This window comes from Atractosteus spatula, chromosome 6 (assembly GCF_055471065.1).
Source record: "Atractosteus spatula isolate fAtrSpa1 chromosome 6, fAtrSpa1.hap1, whole genome shotgun sequence".
Taxonomy (NCBI): domain Eukaryota; kingdom Metazoa; phylum Chordata; class Actinopteri; order Semionotiformes; family Lepisosteidae; genus Atractosteus; species Atractosteus spatula.
Genome location: NC_142711.1, coordinates 65169915 through 65182731, shown reverse-complemented (window position 1 = coordinate 65182731; position 12817 = coordinate 65169915). Strand labels below are relative to the sequence as shown.

General features: G+C 37.7%; 1 non-coding gene across 1 annotated transcript; it reads right to left on the bottom strand.

Moving 5' to 3' along the window:
• Positions 1 to 833: 833 nt before the first annotated feature.
• On the bottom strand, positions 834 to 1024 carry LOC148833207 (U2 spliceosomal RNA). Its single transcript, XR_016091288.1, has one exon. It is a non-coding gene; the product is annotated as a U2 spliceosomal RNA (small nuclear RNA).
• Between the last annotated feature and the right edge of the window lie 11793 nt (positions 1025 to 12817).

Below are 12817 nucleotides of genomic sequence, written 5' to 3'. Positions count from 1 at the left end.
GCTCCACACATTCACGTAAAAAAATAACAAGAAAGAAGTAAGTGGATAATTAATATGAAAGACAAGTAGAAAAGTCATGATTACATATGAATTTAAACCCATTGTGGCATGCCTAAATTAATTTACTGTAGGTGCACAAAATAAACTTAATGTCACGCCCTCTGCAGCCAGAGGGCGCTCCTTCTCTGTCCTGTCCCTAGTTTCTGGTCTGCTGTCCTTCCTGTCCCTCTCTTTCCCTTGGGCTATATATTTCCGGGTCTTGCACTCTGCCCTCGCTCAGCATTGACGTTCGGATGTTCTGAGACCCGCCTAGCACCAGGGCGCCCCACGTCCGCTCCATTGGTTTCTATACGGCATTCCTGAACTCTTTGCACTAATGAGCCCGGGCCTTTTTCCCGTCTCGCCGCTACGCATATGGGTCTTTTTCCGCTCTCCTGCTCCCCACGGTTAGTCCCTTTGGACGTCCGTGACACTTAATTGAAATGCCTCTTTATGTGTGCAGTAATAATGGTTCTCTTGATTTAAAACACATCTCTCTGCGGTTCCTTGATCAAGTAGTGAAGTTCAAGAAAAGACCCAACCATGAAAAGTAAAGAGTTTTCAATCCAAGGTCAAAGAAGACGAAATTGAAATGTTTTGGTCTAAAAGCAAACTGTTATGTCTGGTGCTGACCCAACACAGGATGTGCCTCAGTCAACACCATCCCACCTGTCAAGCATGATAATGGCAGAACCATGTGATAGATAGATAGATAGATAGATAGATAGATAGATAGATAGATAGATAGATAGATAGATAGATACTTTATTGATCCCGTGAGGGAAATTGCAGGAAGGTAGTGCACCGTTCCCGGAGGCGCTGCAATACCGGGCCGATGCGTGGAGAGGACGGAGCAAGCTCCTGATCCAGCTCCCTGTTCCAAAAATCCGTTTAATATGTGGTCCCCCGATGGGGGACGTATCAGATATTAAACTGATAAGAACAGATACTACACTTGATCTTAGTCAAAAGGCCGAGAAGCCGAGAAGCGTGTGGATATTTCTCAGTAGGGACTGGAAAGCTTCTTATGATTGAAAAAAATTAATAGGAAGGACGGGCAAAGTACTACTGTAAAACATGTTTTAGTTTACGAGACTTACATTTGGGCCAAAAATCAATTCAGTAGGACAATGTTCCCAAACCCTAGGCTAGAGCTACACTGAAATTGCATAAATGTAGAAAGTGAATGTCCTAAAAGTCCTGATTTCATTCCTACTTAATATCTTTGGGAAACTGTGTTGTCCATAAGTAAGAAACTTGAGGAACCTGAGCAAATCCGCCAAGAAAAATAGGCAAAAATCACACCAAGCCAGTATGCAAAGTTGGTATCGACCCAAGAAGACTGCTTCCACCAAATATTAAGTTCATGGATCCAAATACTTATGCAAACAATGTATTTACACTTTTTTTACTTTGTTTTTGTTGACATTTGCTGTAAAGTATCTTACCTTTAGCAGTCTTCAGCAATCAGGTATTGTATAAAATACTAAGTTTAAAAAATGCTTATTCATCATTTTGTCATTTCAAAACTATGATACCATAAGAAGGGTCTGAATACTTTTGGAAGGTGCTCTATGAATCTTTTGACGATTTAAAATAACTTGTATAACATTTTTTATATATTTTAAGACGTTAAAGCAGTGCTGCCATTTTTTGCTTGGTAAAGATGAAATTAAGTGATTACAATAGTTAAGACTCTTCTTTTTTAATGCAGGAAATATTATTGTTTTTTACTTATAAATTATAATAATTAATAAATGGCCACTCTGGATATCAACAAACAGTTTAAAGATAACCCTTCATTATATGCCGAAATTAATTAACTAAAGGGCAAACAATTGCAAGAGGTATGATTAATTACATTTCCAGCAGAAAGAATATATAATGGTTTGCAAGTCAGAGAAAACACGTACAAACATAAAAGGAAATAGTACAGTATCTCAGCCATACAGTGATTTATGTTGTTCACTGCTGACCAAGAGCAAAGTCAAAAGACCACATTTTTAATTAGGAAAAAAAAGGTTTCTTGAGCAAAAAAACACCTGCATGTGTTTTTGCAGCTTGCAGGAGATGGTAAACATGATAAAGAGTGTTGGGGAGCACGAAAGACTTGCAAGTCCAGTGCAGCGAAGTGCAACGAATACTGGTACTGTACCAGTAGACGCTTACTGGTGTTTTCCTTGTTTGCACATTTGAAGTAAATTAAATTAAAAGTAATATGTTCATTAATAATAACAATTTTTGAAAGTGCCTGCAGGAGGTTTTGTACAGTAATCTGATTGCATTAAACAAACACATCTGTGTTGTAGCCTTAAGCTTGTCAGGTCGCAGGAGCTATCCAAGCAGGGCCAGGATCTACTAAGAGAGTAGTGCTCGTGGGCCAGCAGGTGATGTTCTTCTCTGTGGACTAAAATATACAAACTAATACTGGCGTCACCGTAGTGCAGGAGGAGCTGTCCTTCAAATGGGGAGTGAACCTGAGGTCCTGACCACTGAGCCATTAAAATGCTGCAGTCCAATTCAAAAGACTGGATATTTTAACCCTGGAGTCCCTTATGCCTTCTGCACAGGTATGGCCTCCCTGATGCTAACCTCTTCAACAAGTGACGCAGTTTCTCACGGTCCTCCGGAGCCGTGATATAAGAGCTCACACCGCACAGGTAGGGGCAGCACTTCAGCGAGTGATGAAGTGGATCCCCCTCCTGTATATAAAGAACTTTCGAATGAAAAGTTATACAGTATATAAGCAAGAAATTGTACCTTCTTTTACTCTTCCTTGTCATTACTGTATATTTTAAATTTATGAGAGTTAAGAGCAGGCATCAGTCCCAAACTTCACGTTTGCATTATTTTTAAAAATGCAAGACATTAATGTTGTGAAACCCCTTTGGTGACATACAGTACTGAAGAATTATCTTAAAATAAAAAAATGCCTCATCTAATAAGGTGCTGAGTGATCATGGCTTTCTCAAATAAAAATTGCTTAATGATGCGATTATCTTTCTTGTTTGCCATTCCACAATGTCTTAATTTATTTTGTTGTTTGCAGTGCAATTTGTATTCCTGTATCTGTGCTCTATTACTAAACAATGTGTGTATTGATTTTGTTTACTCTTGCATTCTTAGCACCATTAATCACCCTATGGACAGTCAATTGTGCTGACAGTTTCACAGAAAATCACTCATTTTCTGGCAATGTGGATTGGCTGACCTGCAGAACAGTGCACATGATTGGGGAGGTTGTCTGTGTAATGAAATGACTACACAGCCCAATGCCAATTCATTAGCAAAGAAAGAATTTGCACGATATGTAGTGGCAGGCACCCAAGCTATGAATTAATGTGGAACTTTTCATGAGTATTAGACTTTGAAATATACTCAAAGCAAAGCAGCAGCTGTCCCACCACCTAGCAGGATGGTCAGTGCTGCAATGAAAGACCAGATTGCTGCTGAAAAAGTGGTGTTGGTGGTTCAGTTGGTGGTGCTCTTTGGACCGTAATTTTTAATGTCTCATTCTGGTGACCATTCTGGTGACCATGCTCACTGTCATCTAGAATGTACTGTACTTGAGATGTTAAACCAAGGTCCTGATTTGGTCATTAAACATCCCACAGCACTTTTAGAAAGAGTAGGGGACACCTGGCTGAAAGAGATCCACCCTTTAATTCCTCTGGTAAAGCAGTGTCTCCCTTCCGCTCCAGATCAAATTTGCAGCCAGGCTATTGTTCTTCACCTCAGCAGAAGATGCACTTTATTGAGTCCCATAATGTCCCATCCTAGATTAAATCATATTGAGGTAATTAGGTATGAATAATGATAAATAAATACAAATAATAATAATTATTATTATTAAATTTAAAATTTTTAGATATTTATTTAATGATGGAAGATCAAATCATACTTTATAAAGGAACTATATATATATTTAAATGTTTGGAATTACTTTTTTTTCACATTTTGTCCTCCAAATGCAATTGTCAGCACACCGTACCACTATGGTCTTTGTATAAAATTGGCTTCCAACTCATATGCTACAAATTCCAGTGATCCAGAGAGGAGCTATTCAGACCATTTTTAGTAGACAGGATCTCAACCAGCCATTTCATAAAATGGAACAAGTAAAGGTTAATTCCTTGCTGAAAAGAGTAGAAAAGAAACACAGCTTTTCGGACCATGGAGCCTTCTTTTGGTTTTAAACCTTTACTTGTTCCTTTGCAGCCTATGCATGTTGACTCAGCTACCCACCTGAACTATTTCTTAAAATGGCTTGGTAGCTTGTTCCAAACTCCCACAACCCTCTATTTAAAGTCCTTCTGTTCTTTGTTTTAAATGCACTTTCCTGTAGTTCCCAATGTCTCCTATGTCTCATGTTCACTCTGAAATACTCTGACCTTGTCAAGGCCTTTGAGGATTCTGAATACTAGTATCAGGTCCCCATTATGCACTGCACTCAGTACTAAAAGGGTTCTGTTCCTTCACCTTGTCTGTGTAGGACCTTTCCTTAAGTCCTAGAATGTATATGGTTGTTTTTTTTCTGGGCTCCAGAATAAGTCTGGATTTCAGAAGGTCTCTGACCTCTTGTCCAACCAGCCCCAGCGGTGTTGAAACAAGTTGAAAACAATGTCAGCTGGAAAAGCTGGAGAGCCTCACAGAAATGGTGGATGGCTTAGCCATTCGTGCGTCAGCTGGAATTGGGAATCTGGGAGTCAAACTTGATCCTCCCCTGTCTTTTGAGCCCCAAGGGAAAAAGTTTATTAAGATTTTTTTCACCTTATAAATATTGTGCACATTAGGCAATTTCTATCAATGTCCAATGGTGAGTGCTTGATTCATGCATTTATAACATCAAGGCTTGATTTCTGCAACTCTTGACTCTAATGGGCTGCCTAACATCTTCTCTACAAGTTGCAATATGTCAGAAAACTGCACCTAAACTTCTAACTAATACCAGACCTTGGCAGCACATCACTCCTACACTTAAGACTCTACATTCCTTACACATATACAGTGCCTTGCGAAAGTATTCGGCCCCCTTGAACTTTTCAACCTTTTGCCACATTTCAGGCTTTAAATATAAAGATATAAATTTTTTATTTTATGTGAAGAATCACCAACAAGTGGGACACAATTGTGAAGTGGAACGAAATCTATTGGATTTTTGAAACTTTTTTAACTAATAAAAAAATGAAAAGTGGGGCGTGCAAAATTATTCGGCCCCTTTACTTTCAGTGCAGCAAACTCACTCCAGAAGTTCAGCGAGGATCTCTGAATGATCCAATGTTGTCCTAAATGACTGATGGTGATAAATAGAATCCACCTGTGTGTAATCAAGTCTCTGTATAAATGCACCTGCTCTGTGATAGTCTCAAGGTTCTGTTGAAAGCGCAGAGAGCATCATGAAGACCAAGGAACACACCAGGCAGGTCCATAATACTGTTGTGGAGAAGTTTAAAGCCGGATTTGGATACAAAAAGATTTCCCAAGCTTCAAACATCCCAAGGAGCACTGTGCAAGCGATCATCTTGAAATGGAAGGAGTATCAGACCACTGCAAATCTACCAAGACCTGGCCGTCCCTCTAAACTTTCAGCTCAGACAAGGAGAAGACTGATCAGAGATGCAGCCAAGAGGCCCATGATCACTCTGGATGAACTGCAGAGAACTACAGCTGAGGTGGGAGAGTCTGTCCATAGGACAACAATCAGTCTTACACTGCACAAATCTGGCCTTTATGGATGAGTGGCAAGAAGAAAGCCATTTCTCAAAGATATCCATAAAAAGTCTCATCTAAAGTTTGCCACAAGCCACCTGGGAGACACCCCAAACATGTGGAAGAAGGTGCTCTGGTCAGATGAAACCAAAATCGAACTTTTTGGCCACAATGCAAAACGATATGTTTGGCGTAAAAGCAACACAGCTCATCACCCTCAACACACCATCCCCACTGTCAAACATGGTGGTGGCAGCATCATGGTTTGGGCCTGCTTTTCTTCAGCAGGGACAGGGAAGATGGTTAAAATTGAGGGGAAGATGGATGCAGCCAAATACAGGACCATTCTGGATGAAAACCTGTTGGAGTCTGCAAAAGACCTGAGACTGGGACGGAGATTTATCTTCCAACAAGACAATGATCCCAAACATACAGCAAAATCTACAAAGGAATGGTTCACAAATAAACGTATCCAGGTGTTTGAATGGCCAAGTCAAAGTCCAGACCTGAATCCAATCGAGAATCTGTGGAAAGAGCTGAAAACTGCTGTTCACAAACGCTCTCCATCCAACCTCACTGAGCTCGAGCTGTTTTGCAAGGAAGAATGGGCAAGAATTTCAGTCTCTCGATGTGCAAAACTGATAGAGACATACCCCAAGCGACTTGCAGCTGTAATCGCAGCAAAAGGTGGCTCTACAAAGTATTAACGCAAGGGGGCCGAATAATTTTGCACGCCCCACTTTTCATTTTTTTATTAGTTAAAAAAGTTTCAAAAATCCAATAGATTTCGTTCCACTTCACAATTGTGTCCCACTTGTTGGTGATTCTTCACATAAAATAAAAAATTTATATCTTTATGTTTGAAGCCTGAAATGTGGCAAAAGGTTGAAAAGTTCAAGGGGGCCGAATACTTTCGCAAGGCACTGTATATATGTGGACATATATATATTGCCAGGTGGGGCTGCACATTGGTGGTGGTGGAATGGAGTCCCCATTACCTGTAAAGCGCTTTGAGTGGAGTGTCCAGAAAAACTCTATATAAGTGTAAGCAATTATTATTATTATATAAGATCTTGTTATTGGCTTTTAAAGCTTTCAAAATCTGGCTCCATCGTACAGTACATCTCTTAACCTCTTCATGGTTACACTCACTTTGCGAGGCTCAGTCGGTCTAACTCGGTCACTTGAGTCCGGTCCTTTGCTCACTGTAGACAGGACCATGCTTATTCTGTTGTTCCTCTGTTGTGATGGAATGCCCTTCCTCAGCCTCTACAAGAGACAAATTCTCTGAATCTCTTCAAATCCAAATTCAAAATTCATCTCTTTACTAAAGCCTGTGTCTGACTGAGCTACATTCTATCTGTGTAGACCTGTATGCTCTTGTTTACATTTTTACTTTCTTTCATTTTTATTGTACTATTTTTGTCTTTTTCTTTATCACTGTGTATAACAGCTGTGGGTTTGGAAAGGCGCTTTATAAATTAAAGTTGCTATTATTAGTAGTAGTAGGTTGAATCAAGCTTTGAAGTCGTGTTTTCATTTTTTAATTTAGAAAATGCAATTACTTTTACAGTCTACATAAATCTCAAATAGTCAGTTCCTAGCTACTTCACTTCTATCACCCTTGTATCCATGCAAGAGGCAAAGGAGATGGTGACAACACACGTGCTTCCTTTTGAAACATGCACTGTCATGTCAAGCTCATGTTTCTCACACCAACATGCCTGCAGTGCCCTGCAGCAATCCGGTTCACAGTCAGCTACCGACAGAGCCAAACTCCAGCTGGACTCCAGGTCGCAATCTATTCTGTCAAAGGTGAACCACATATGAGGCCCCCGATCTTAGTGTTTTTACATTTCCCAATGATAATGTATTTTTTCTCTTAGTGCATTTTTTTTAGCTCCCAGACATTTTAAAGACATCAGTCTCTGAAGATGCCTGTTGCCGCCACTGGCTTTTTATTTGTCTCATTATTCAATGAGTTCTATACATGTTAGTCTGTATTGTCCTTGTAATTTCACAATGTTTTCCCACAAATCTTCAATATTATTATAAAGAGAGATTTTAGATCTCAGGGAACTTACTATAGTTGTTTCATTCTGTTTTCCAGTGAATTGACTTATAACAGGTGATTTAAGGAATATTTAAGGATATTTAAGGAATATCGTTGTCGTCAGTGCCCTCCGAATGGTCTGCATGATGAACTTCACCTATTTTATTAACAAGTTCCTACTTTAATAATATGATGCAATTATTTTTAAGGAAAAAAATTCTAATTGCCATTTATCAACTGCCTGTGTTCCGTCATGCCCCCGGAGAACTAACCGCCCTCAATCAACTCCTACACATTCCAGTGCAGTTTCCAATGAACTAATCAGACACACCTTCTTCCATCTGCCTACTTCAACCAGCCTGACACACCACCCCTTGTTCAGTATTGGGGTTTACCCAGTTAGAACTGGATTGTTCCCTGTTTCACAAGATTTCTAGGTTTTTGGCTCTGACCCCTGGCTTTGTCTTGGACTTTGTCTTCTGGCTCTTGACTTGGTTATTGTCAATCTCTCTGGTTTGGACTCTGCTTTCTTTGTCGACTTATGGTTTTTCATCTCTCTCCCCTGAACTTTCTTTGTGGATTCACTGTTTTTTTACCCTGGCCTGACCTTCTGACCCATGTTTCCAGATAAACATCTACTGGTACTATTGAGTTCTGAGGATTCGGCATAGGGTCCTTTTTTTAGATCATAATAGCCTCTACTTAGGATTATTTCTTGATTATATTATTTACATCACTTTCTTGATTCATAATTAACCTTATGAAGGTATCAGCACATGAGTTTATTCAGCTTATTATGAGTTTCATTAAGATTCTTACTGCCATGAAGCAAGCAGCTTCTCCATTTCTTAACAGAGGAAAGCCTTTATTTATATTGAGGATACAACTGTGGTCTGCTATATTAAGAAAATGAATTAAACTCTGCTATTTGTACACAAATGTTTAGTACTTGAAAGTGAAGGAACCTCATATTTAAACATATTAAAGTTCTTCCTAATGAAATATGAAATCCCTTTGACAACTTATATTCACATACTGTATTGTCAGTTTTGAGTGTGCAGTTTTGCCAGTTTTACACTGTAACCTTGTTCTACATGAAGATATACAGTATGAACAATCAGCAGTTAAAAGGACTCATTTCCTATCAAGCTATTTTAATCTGTAACAGCCATGATAATTGCTAATGACTGTTTTTGAAATAGTGCATTTTAATTTTATAACTTAATTTAATTTATTTAATGTTACAAAATAAAATTAGGGTTACTCTGTATCTTCCTACTGTGAAATACTAATTATTTAGTAAGCTTGTTTACACATGGTCACCTAATAGAAAGCTAATGTGTCTTAAATTCTTTATTGAAATTAAAATCCTAGACAGGAAAAAAAACAGGACAAAAGCTAATTTAACCAGTAACTGCACCCTTTCCTGGAGTTAACTGGTGCTGCACGTACTGTACTGTAGCTTGTTCATGATGGAACATAGACTGAAAGATAACATAACCACAAAAAGGGGAAAAAGATTTGTATACCACAGACACTGATGTCAGTTCATGAGAAACTGAAATCAGGAAATGGCCAGAAGGCCATGTTTGTGACAGAATGAATTATTGAAGTGCCATCTTGCCACATTTGGCTTTTTTTCACATGTACCCATATGTTACCTTATGCTGAGTTATATTTAATTAAGGATTCATTCAGTTAATCCTAGGCAATAATTATTTTTAATCAGTTAACTTAAGTTTAATTCATTTTAATTACCAAACATTTAATTTGGGGTAAAACAATACCTTCAAACGGCCTTTTATGTTAAATTTGAAAATATATAATATACCATTTCTGAGTATTTTCAGAAGATTTCAGTTGATAATGCATTGCTCATCTTTCTTCGATTTTCTTTAATAAAGAAAAATGTAGAATCAACAATTATTTTTGCCCACAAGTCTGGAATTGCCAGCTGTGAATTAGTTCAGCTTTTTTCAGAGCTCACGCTATGAGCCCTGCAGCAGGGTTAAGCATCAGGCAGAGCTCTCACTGTTAACACTGCAACTTAAGTACAACTGAAATGTGTGTGTGTGCAACAAAATAGAAAATGGGCAACAGAACATCTATTTGCATCACAAATGAACACAATCCAAATGAAAGACTTTACTAGTTTTTATTCATTACCCATCAATCAATCAATTAATATTTTATTTGTGTGATTTTTTTATTATTTAAATTATTCTTTCAATACAGACTGTATGCTGATCAAATTACTTTGGTTAACAATAAGTACCTGTAAATAATGTAGTTGTAATTTTGATGATTTGATGAAAGCCAGAGACTTGCATCATAATGAAACTAAAATGTACATATGATAGGTACAGTAGAAATGATCTTATCTCTGATAAACTGTGGTACATGATAAATGCTTCAGACTGAAACATTCTGAAACCTTGTGTATACGTTAAAAACAAGCTATATAAAAATTAAAGAAATAAATAGGTCAATTTTATGACATTACAATAGGCAAATTTTACAATATGAAACACCTCAAATATTTGTTCATGGTCATGACAAAATATTCTTTCAATGAGTTTTTTTAATGAAGTACATGCTTGTTCAATGACAAGCAGATGGTGCTTTTTAGCTAACAAATTCCTTATTGCATTACTAATGAGGTTAAACTGTGTCTCATCAGGCACGAGACATTAGTCTCTCTGTTTATCAACATTATTGGCAATCCCCTGTTACGGAATTGGGCTGTACATTCTGACATGAAGATGACAATGAATGTTTGATTCATGTACATTTCCTTTCCCACATCATTACATCACCACCTTTACTGGGTCTGAAAGGGTGAAGTAAATGTTAAACATCGAGATGTGTGAAATATATATATGATAAGATAAGATCGTATCATATATTATTAGCCATCAACGTTTATCAAAAACAGTCCACCAGGTACTTCACAAGGTGGGAAACCAGAGTCAGACTGCAGTGCACCAACTCATCACAGCTGACAGTGCATGTTTCTTACTCCTGTAGTGTAAAAAGCACAGGAAGTGGACTACTGTGCCAAAGTGCATACAGGCCATACTGACAACACCCCATTAAATTACTTTACAATGGTGTTTCCATTTCTTGCTCTCTATATTTTTTTAACTATATCATATATTTTACTTATCTTTTTACTTATTTTTTATTTTCATTTTTTTTTATTTATCTGCAGTACATCAGAACTTCTGTGTTTAAAACATTGCTGTGGCTCACTGTATAGTCATTTATAGTCATTCCTTCAGCCGCATATATTGCAGGACGCAATGAGTGTCTACAGCTTTAACACTTGTTAGACAGCTTGGGCAAAGGTAAAATCAAGTAAAAGAAAATATATTATCAACAAAACCTTTTTTTTTCCTGTGATGTGTATTGGATATCGGTCAGCATCAGCAGAGGTGCATAGGCAGTCACATTCTTTACCACAAAATTATTTTATACATATTTAGTGAAGCAGTTGCACTACGATGGTATTTATATTCCATTTATACACTTCCTTCATTAAAATAGCAATTTACTGGGAGCCCCAGAATGAATCATGTCTTTGAGCTGCTTCAGTGTTTCCCTGTTGTTCGCTCTGACAGGTTTTTCTGCTGAATGGCTAACCTGGAGCCGGTCCAACTCAGGGAAGCTGGTGCTGCATACAGTACGGAAGATAAACCCTAATTTAAATAACTATCATGTACCCACTACTGGTCTTAGAATCTACCAGCTAGGGTAAGAATTGCACATGTGTGCAATTTATTTGGGCACTTGTTTTTTTAGCTTTTTATCTTCATCTATTTATTTTCAATCTTGTAAATCTGCTTTTTAGATGAGAACTCTTGACATCCTTTCATAGGGTAACAGATCCTTAACAGCCTTAAAAAGGATCAGGATTAATGTGTTTTCAAATTTTCAATATTGGCTCTCCATGCAAAGGACATTTACTGAAAATATATTCTTTGTACAGTATGTTCCAAAAACAAGTGTGTTAAAGGAAAACAAATTAAATGCAACAAGATAAAAATAACAATAATAAGTCAAATTGCGATCCCTTATTTCTGTGAAACTCTGTTAAAGAAGACAGACATTTTCTCCAGGTAACCAGTGATACTGAAATTAATTTCTACTGTACAATATTCTCATGCTTGTTGTAATCCACTGTAGAGGCCAAAGCCAGAGTACCTGAGGAGATTAAATTATAATATCAGTCTAAGAAACAGCTCTTTAACCCTTGGAATGAAGAATTGAATAGATCAGAATTTATTCAATAACACAGTCTCCTCTATGAATTGAAACTTTTACCTGTATGATATTCCCGGTTCAGTAAAACATGTTTCTAGATCTAGACATTTTTAAAACATTTCTGTGGCTTACTGTATAGTAATTTATAGTCATTCCTTAAGCTGCATATAATGCAGGATACAATGAATGTCTATATCTTTAACATTTGCAAGGCAGCTTGGCTGAGGCTTAATTAAAATCTTGATTGAACATTATCATATTGCAGAAAGGTTTTACACTTTGTACCTCTGGCAAGGGTATCTGACAACACACAACCAAGATGCAGTTATGCTCACATGGCTCTGGTGCCCTTGGTGTTTCAGCAGTGCTGTACTGTAACTGTCAAAGGCCTCAGTTGTGACAGCAGGTGCACTAGAGCTGTGTTCATCAACAATTTCACTCTATTCAGTAAGTTCAGCACAAATGGTTGCTCTGTGTCTTGAATGCAGGTCACAAAAAAGGCGTGCCGAAAGCAGATAGTTTATGTGTTTATTTTATTTTTTTAAACTAGGGAAATTGTGACTTTTTAGCTTATGGCCACCTATTTTCCCTTGGTTTATATGTTGCCCCTGCATTCTCACATCTCACATGAGTTTAAGCTAAAAAGATAAAACCTTTCAAATTATTATAGTTTGCGCTTTCTCAATATCCATTTAAATCAGTTTGGCGTCCAGATAACATTGTGTAGTACTGTACCGACCAAGATACAGCTTT